The sequence below is a fragment of the Galeopterus variegatus genome, unplaced genomic scaffold, assembly GCF_000696425.1.
Source record: "Galeopterus variegatus unplaced genomic scaffold, G_variegatus-3.0.2 Scaffold333, whole genome shotgun sequence".
Taxonomy (NCBI): Eukaryota; Metazoa; Chordata; class Mammalia; order Dermoptera; family Cynocephalidae; genus Galeopterus; species Galeopterus variegatus.
The window spans coordinates 368,389-377,007 of NW_007726444.1; the positions used below are offsets into that span (position 1 = coordinate 368,389).

General features: G+C 45.0%; 1 pseudogene; it reads right to left on the minus strand.

Moving 5' to 3' along the window:
- Positions 1-4,533: 4,533 nt before the first annotated feature.
- Positions 4,534-5,840, minus strand: LOC103586338 (annotated as a pseudogene).
- Positions 5,841-8,619: the final 2,779 nt, after the last annotated feature.

An 8,619-nucleotide genomic window follows, 5' to 3' on the forward strand; every position in this document is an offset into this window, starting at 1 on the left:
AACAGTATGGCCCTCTGGATACTAATGGCCACTCTTTCATCCTCACAGGCTACCTTTCCTCCCCTGGTAACTCCATCCACGTCTTTCTCAGCCCCGCCTCTCTGTTCATTCAACATGCTCTTCCTGGTGTCAGATACTGACTTGCTAGTGGCTGCCAGGTCTCCCTTCCATACTGTATACCTATAATATCTAACCACCTACTGGGTATCTCCTCTTGTTTGTTCCTCAGATTCCTGCATCTTAGCATGTCCACAATTGCACACATCATCTCACCTCTCTGAGTTGCTGCCACTCCTCCCTCTCCTGAATTTTATATATCACCCTCTGTCCAACATCTCCAGTTGGAAACCTCAGCACTACACGTGACTCCACCATCTTCTTAACTCACCCCTGTCTTGTTCAGTCTGCCTCAGATGTGGCTCTGGAATCTAACCTCACATGCCTGAACCTGACCCAGCCCAGCTATTCCAGATGCACAAACAGGTGCCTATCTGTTCTTCTGCAATCAGAGGCAAATAACCCATAGAACTCCAGTATCTGTCAGAGAGAAAGCTAGCAGGCTTTAGAATTAATTCCTTCTGCCCTATGCTCCAAGGAGGTAATGCACACCCTTGGCCTCAGAAATTCCTTGATTTACCTACTTCTTCTCTAGAGCCCTAGCTCTCATAAAAGCCCAGTCAATGAACTAGGGTATATTCTTTTGTTTCCACCAATTCTCAACCTCCTTGGGCTCTGGGGCTCACATCTTCTCTTCAGGCACTATAAGGCTGAGAGTTGTGGTTCTCAACCTTGCCTGCACACTGTAATCACATGGGGCATTTAAAGGATTACTGATGCTTGGGTATCACCCAGACCAATTAAATCATTCTCTCTGGAGGTGGGGCTCTGGCATTGGTATTTTGTCAAGGCTCCCTAGGTGATTTTAATGTTTAGCCAGGGCTGAGATCAACTGTTTTAAAGCATATATTTCCACTCCTTATGCTTTGGATCCTCAGAATTGTGCCCACCCTCAACTCTCCAGATTTGGCCCTTGCAAGTTCTTTTCCAGTAATAGCTTAACTTGGAATGACTCTGCTATGTCTTAGACTATCTTTCATCCAACAATTCATCCATCCACTCTGTACCTGGTCCTAGGAAACAAATATAACTATGTGCTTATAGTGGGCATCTGTTATATTTTGGCCACCACCCCTATCTATTTACTTTGATTTTCCTCTGAGCATCTGCTCCAGTCCTACTCCAAGTCCATGGCCCTCTGTGAGAAGCTTCCTCCATACCTCACCCCAGGTCTTCATGTGACCCAGACTAAGCCAGCCAGGACATTCCACCCCCCTGGCCACAGGAATGTGCTCAGGAGTGGGCCCGTGCCCTAAGGCAGGCCAGTCAGATTAAGTAAGACTCAATTCGGAGACTTAGTTTGACCTGTTTGAGAATTTGCTCATTTCTTGCTAGACGTGCATGTGAGACTGGAGCCCAGAAGAGGTTTTGTCTGAGGAAGGAACCTAAACAGAGCAAGAAAAACCCAGGGAGGAACCCTGCCCTCGAAGACCGTAGTCTAGTAAAGGGGATTCACCTCAAGGGAGTAGTAAAGGTAATACTCAGTGCAATAGCTCAGGGCATCAGGGGCAGCATGAACTGGATGCCCCTGGGGGCACTTGCAGATGGCTGGGCTACTCGTATGGTCACTTCTATTTTTGCCTCTTTCTGCTGGGAGGCAGCCAGTGAGGTCCAGTCTCTCCTCAAGGTTGTTGGACTGTTGGATGATGGACTGCTCCCCCAGCAGCTGCAGCTTCCCAGGTCCCTGCATTGCAGGAGCTCCCTGGATCTTACTGGGAGCTGATTGAGAGTCCTCACTCTGGGAACCAAGAGAATCATGTAGAATACTCTACTGTATGGACTGCCTACCTTCGAGAAATTCCAATCATCTTTGTCTTGGTCAGATCATATCTATAGAGGGCTGGGGAAGGCTCTAGGAAAGAGACTCATTGTGTTTGACCATTGGCACCCCAATTCCATGTATTGATTACTGGGGGGTAGGGGAATTATGATGTCATTGTGGGTCCATGGGTGAGGCAGCTCTGCTACTCAGACCTAGAGTCCAGATGCTTATAGGACCTGAGTTGTGTTTAAGTATTCATTTAAAACAAAAGAGTTATGTTTCCCGTTTGTACTTAAGCACTAACTCCTCTTTTGCATAGCCAGATATTTGCAATTATAGTCTATGTTGGGCATTCTGCTGAAAAACAGTAAAAACAGAACCTGGGAGGGTAGTGGGGAGGCACTTCCTCTCCTTCCCTGGTCTTGGCTGAAAACTGTGTCCTCATTTAGATCCTCCTGACAAGTTTCTCCTGCCTCCAGTCTCTGCCCTTCCAGACCATTCTCCCCACTGCTGCCAAAGGATCTAAGACGCAGATCAGATGATGCCATCCTTCTACTTCAAAACCTCCACTAGCTCCCTGTGGCTCTCAGAATCAAGTCGAAACTCCTTAACATGACCCCAAACAGTGTGGTTCCAATTTACTTCTCGTCCCTGGCCTCTTCCCACCACACACTACTGAATCACTCACATGGACATTCCTGTCATTCCCTGTATGAGTCATGCCCTTTAATGCCCCATGCCTCAGCATCTGCTGGTCTATTTTCTGGAAACAACCTTCCCTCCCAGACATACTTTAAAACCCAGCTCACATGTCTCCTTTTTGAAGCATTCCCCAGGCAGGGTCAGTATCTCATGGCACTTTGTTCATATCTCAGCTATGTTATATTTTGCTTATTAAGTTGTTTAAGGATATAAACTGGCTAAGCGTAGGTGTTCAGCTAAGATTAAATAAATGGATTAACGCTATCAAAATCCCTGGTGGCATCTAGGACAGACAGACTTAGGGAAGTCCTGGATAGGAAAGGTAGAGAACAGTAAAGACTGTTGAAACCATTGTAGCTCGCCTTTCTAAGGGCAGGTCCTTGGCTAGACTGGAAACAAAGGGGATGGAGGTCCTTTGTTGATCTGGCAACATCTTAAAGAGGCAGCCCATAGTCTTCTCTGACCCTCAGGTGCCCTGCAGAGGGATCCTGAAGCTACAGAGGCTCTGGACACAGATTAGCAGAGTGTTACCTGGCAGGAAGTGCACGAACTGTTTCCGTGGTGGGAGCAGAGTTTCAGAATCGCCAAATTGACTCAGTATACTGAGTTTTTAAATGTTGCTTATATAAATACCATTATGACCATATTAATTGTCACTATAAAACAATGAAAATTTTACCCTAGTTCAACCATTATAGCTCATAATAATAATACCTGTAATGTACTGAGAATCTACTAACTATGGACTGAGCTGAGCATTTTACTGGTATCTCATTCATTCTTCCTAACAGTGCAACGAGGAATCCCCACTTTACAGATGAGAGAACTGAAGTTCAGAGAGGTTAAAAACTTGCCCAAGGTCACAAAGATAGGCAACAGCAAAGCCAGTATTTAGTACAGGTCTGTCTGACTCCAGTACGCCTGCTTCCTTCTGCCATCCTAATAAATCAAACCTTCCATTTTCTATACTTCCAGGACTTGTCTATATGTACGAATAGTTTTTATGTAATTATACTCATAGCACAGCTATAACATATTGTTTTACAAACGTAACTTTTTTTTTGGGAAATGCTTGCTTATTACATGGTTCTTTCCAGATTTTATGACTAGGCTCACCTTTATTGCAAAGTACTTTAGCAAAGAAGAGCCACTGTCATTCACATATGGCTGGCTGACCACAGCCATGTTAATTGCACAAAGACTTTTCTAAACAAACATTTTTCAAATATTATGAACCTGGCACCGAGTTAAGTGCCCAAAAGAATAAAGATAAATGGGATGAAATCTAAGAACTTGTGGAAAGGGAAGTCAGGGAAGAAGAGGGAGAAGGAAAGGAGAGACAGAGGAGACCACTTGCTGCCACTGGAATTTCTGTTCATGTGGCCATTTTATTGAGCTGTTCTTTGTCTGTATGAAATGGTGTTGGTGCATGTTCCTTGTCTTGATGAGTCTTAGAAATCATCTAGAAAACACATACTTTATAAACTAACCCCACGACTAGACAAAATATTGAATACTTCAGTGGTAGAATCATCAGTGCTCTGCACCTCCGCGGCTCTTCTACTCTCTATCTCTGCCAAGAAAGCGTAGATGAGATCCTGGGTAGGTGGGCCTTTCACATCTCTGCTTCATTTTGACATTCATCAATGGCAATGAAAACCCAACTGATAGTGCAGCTGAGGTCCTGAGAGCCCCAGACAATGTGGGGGGGGGTGGGGAGCAGAGGGCATTTCACGCCAGAGATTGGAGGAGTTGAAACATTCATTATTAAGGGTGGAAGCACTAGGGTGAAGGAGGAGGAGCCAGAAAGATTACGTGTGTGAAGAAGGAAGTCTTGCCTGCTGCTTGTTGTGATTCCCATTTATCTGTGGTTATGTTTTGAAAACTGTTCCCTGAGGAAATTCTTCCAGCCATTTCCCAAAATGGAGTGAGGGAGTTGTGAAAGATTTGAGTCATCTCAAAGGACAAAGGTTTAGAAGCATTTCATTGTTGCAGTGATCCAAACCCATGTATGACATTTGTCCTTTAAAATCCCAGATTCTACTCTTGCCTGGCAGTGAATATTTCTGGGGAGGATAAGTGTAGCTGAGGAGAAAGGGGTCTTTCTGAGGTGAACGGTATGTGAGGGAAGGGACATAACTGTTGAAATCCACAGACACCTTCTCTTCATAAATATCACTCTCTGAGTTTGACCGTAATGGAGGACAGCTAGTTTTGGCTGCAGGTGGTTCCAATGGAATCTGCTGGAAAAAGGGTTCAGAAGAGTTCTGTCTGGGAAGTAGAGAAGTCACAAGGCCATCTGGTCAGAGGAAAAGGATAATTGGGACATCAGTTGTCATTAATAGGATTTCTTCCCAAAGAGGCGCTTTTATTCCATGTTTGCAGATTATCACAATCTGAGTAGACTCCAGAGAAGGAAGGCTGAAGCAGGTCTCTGCTAATGTCCATCCTACTATTAGACAACTTGCATTTTTCGTACAGCTTAGTGGGATCCAAGGTGGAAGTCATGTCTGCCAGATTGGTGCTTCCCCCCAAACCATAACTTTTGGAGAAGGATAAGCAATCATTCAGTGAGTTCTACTGAGGAGTGTTAGCTATTAAACGTCCACTGTAACTACCAGACAATTGTACACCTTCCTGGAAAGACCAAGTTAAAGGTAAACTCCCCTGACTTTGTGTTTCACCTGTAAGAGGCTTCGTCTCTGGTCTCCCCTTCTGGTTTAAGGAGGTGGGGGAAGACGCCATGTGTGCTTTCTTCACTGTTTTTCTTGCCTCGGATTCCAACTTGATTTCTGGTTTTGGATGGTCGTGCTCTCCCTTTGACTGAAAAATATGAAGCATCTGTTGTGCCTCCAGAAGTTGGTGACTGGGAAGTCCCCATGGTGTCGGCAAGGAGTTAGTTTCAGAGACCCATCACAGGTGGGATAGCACCTCCTCTGCTGTTTCTGCCGGGCTTTGTCGCAGATCACCGGTCTCAGGTAAATCTTGCAGCCCTCCTCCACGGTGCAGTCACAACTGCACACCACCATGCCCAGGCAGGACTTCTTGAGGACGCCGGAGTTGAGGTAGTTGGAGTTGCGCATGGCCCTGCTGCTCAGGTGCCACTGCATGTTCCTGTTCTCCGAGCCGTAGATGTGCTTCATGTAGGAATCCTGACACTTCTAGAACCAGTCTTCTTCACATTCTGTGGCAGTTTGATATCACTAATATCCCAGCTTAACATCTCTTTGTCTTCAGAATCAAAGTCGTCAGGTTCCATGATAAGGTCAGGTCACACACAGATTTCTGTCTATTCCACTCCCCTCAGAACTGCTTGAGAATTTTCCTCTCAGAGGTTCTTGAAATAGTGGAATCAGTTCACTCAGGCAGCTTATACCAGAAGACTGTTTTCTGAAGCTGATCTATGGTCAGGCAGCATGTGACCCAAACTTAACTTTATACCCAAATACACATCAAATTCATCACCAAGTCCTGTCGAGACTACCTCTAAAATATCTCTAATCTGTAATCCACTTCCCTTCATCTCTACCTTTGTCTGTTGTCTAGAGCCTCTAAACTGGTCTCCATGCTTTTATTTTTGTCCGCTGCTAATCCCTTGACCTTGCGTTATGGCATAATGCTCTAAACTTTCTTCCTTAATAAACTTTTCTTTTTTTAAAAATTTTGGACAAATTTTAAATTTAGAGAAAAGTTGCAAAGATAATACAGAGAGTTCCCATACACCGTCACCAGTTTCTCCTATTGTTGACATCTTATATTACTGGGGAATATTTGTCACAACTAAGGAATCAATACTGGTACATTACTACTAACTGAACCCCAAACTTTGGTTAGATTTCACTAGCTTTTCTTCTTTCTGATCCAGGGTCTAATTCAGGATCCACAATTGCATTTAGTTGTCGTGTCTCCTTAGTCTCCTCTTGTCTGTGGCAGTTTCTCAATCTCTTTTCTTGTTTTTAATGACCTTGACAGTTTTGAGGAGTACTGGTCAGGTATTTTGTAATGTCTCTTGATTTGGGTTTGCCTGCTGTGTTACTCATTATTAGGTTGGGGTTATGGGTTTTGGGAGAAAATACCATACAGTTGAAGCACCTTTCCCATCACATTCTGTTGAGGGGAGTACATGATGTCAACATGACATCACTGGTGATGCTAACCTTGGTCACTTCTGCCAGGTGTAGTTTCCCTTTCCATCTCTATTCTTTGGAAACAAATCACTAAGACATTAAGACCAGCCTACCTTCAAGTGGGGGTTGGAATGGGGTGATGGTGGTGCTGATGGTATTACATTCCACCTCCTGGAGGGGAGAATATCTACATATATTATTTGGAATTCTTCTGTAAGAAAGATTTGTCTCTTCTCTACTTATTTAATTATTCAATAATTTATATCAGCATGGAATCATGTATATTTATTTTATATTTTGGGTTATAATCCTACACAACATTATTTATTTTGTTGCTCAAACTATTTCAGCTTTGCCCATTGGGACCTCTTTCAGTTGGCTCCTGTGTCCCTTCAACATGCCTCATCCTTTAGTTTTTTGAGCATTTTCTTACTTTCTGGTATTACAAGTTTCCCCAGGTTCGTCTTGTATTTTCCCTATGCCAGACCTAGAATCAGCCATTTCTCCAGGAGCTAGCTTTTGAGAAACAAGAAGCCAGAGTTGTGGAATGTTACCATGTTAGACACAGAGGGTGCACAGTGTTTCTCTGCCCAGGATGCTTGGGAGAATTAGTGGGCAATAAAGAAGAGGAAGGGTGCATGTGAAGCTGCTCCCTGTTTCCTTAGTTTCTCAGGCTCATCTATAGTTCTCTGGTGAGCTACAAATAGTTATCTGATCTGCAGATCTAGTAAGACTGCAGAATGTTTCTCAGACCAACTGTCCCTGTTTGGTGACCAGATCCTGGAAGCCTCTGCTGCCTGCATGGAATGGCAAGCATTCTGAGCCCCAGAGCTTGTGCTGGTCAAGGTCTGGCCTCCCAGGCTTTTGGGTCATCGCTGCCTTGTCCATTCTCAATGCCGGTTTTTATTTTCCCAATGCCAGTATTTCAAATTTGGCTTCCACCCCACCTCCTCTCTCTCATGCATGCTCAGTAGCTGTCCTTGTTTCCTTTTGAAAAAGTAGCCCACCAGGTGAGAGGTTCTTGCACCTCTCTCGCCTTCCCCTGTAGCAGCACCTCCTCCCCTCTCCAAGACTAACTCCTTCACCTGGGCCTGGATCCCATCCTCTTCCTTTTTCTCACATCTTCAGCCTTGTCCCCCCTCACTGGCTCCTCTTGCTCAGCCAAAAGGATACTCAAGTCTCTGAGCCTATAAAGGCTCTCCTTGGCCTCGCCTCAACCTCCAACCAGCACAGAATCTCATTCCTTCACTGCAGACTTCTTGAAAGAATAGACCTCACTAATCATCTCCCTTGACAACTGGACCATGGAGATGGGAGATTTTCCACAGAATAAGGGTGATTGTATTGGCTTCCATGGAAGGACCTGATAGGGAAATGAGGTGGCCCCCCTCTAGGGAAGATCCCAAGATGATGAAATACTGACAGTAAAGACTACCCCAGAAGCTTAGACTGTCTGGGAAAGCTCCTGAGAATCAGCGCCTGACCTGAGCCTGGAGTTACAATTGATAGAGGGAAGTAGAGGCTACTCTCCACAGGGGTGGCAGATAGAAGTTGGAGGAAAGGACAGGCATCCATTTCCAAATCTTGTCTGATCCACTATTTCCTCTCCTCACTCCAGGGTGAGAACCTTTGCCCCAGAGTCGCAGTCACTTTAATCATGGGGTATTTAACTCACATGGGCTCACACCTTCAGCATCTCCAGTGACCGTGTGAAGCAGCCAGAGTGATTCATGACCCCACCTGATTAGCCTTGTTACGTCTTGCCAAGGGAAGGCGGGTGTGCCCCTTCCATCAGTGGAGCAGAAGGAAACTCCCATTCAGGGCTTGGGGCATGTAGGGAAAATGAAAAGTAAATGGTCAGGATCCCTCAGGGGAATTTGGAATCTTGCTGGGCATTTGATGTAAATGATA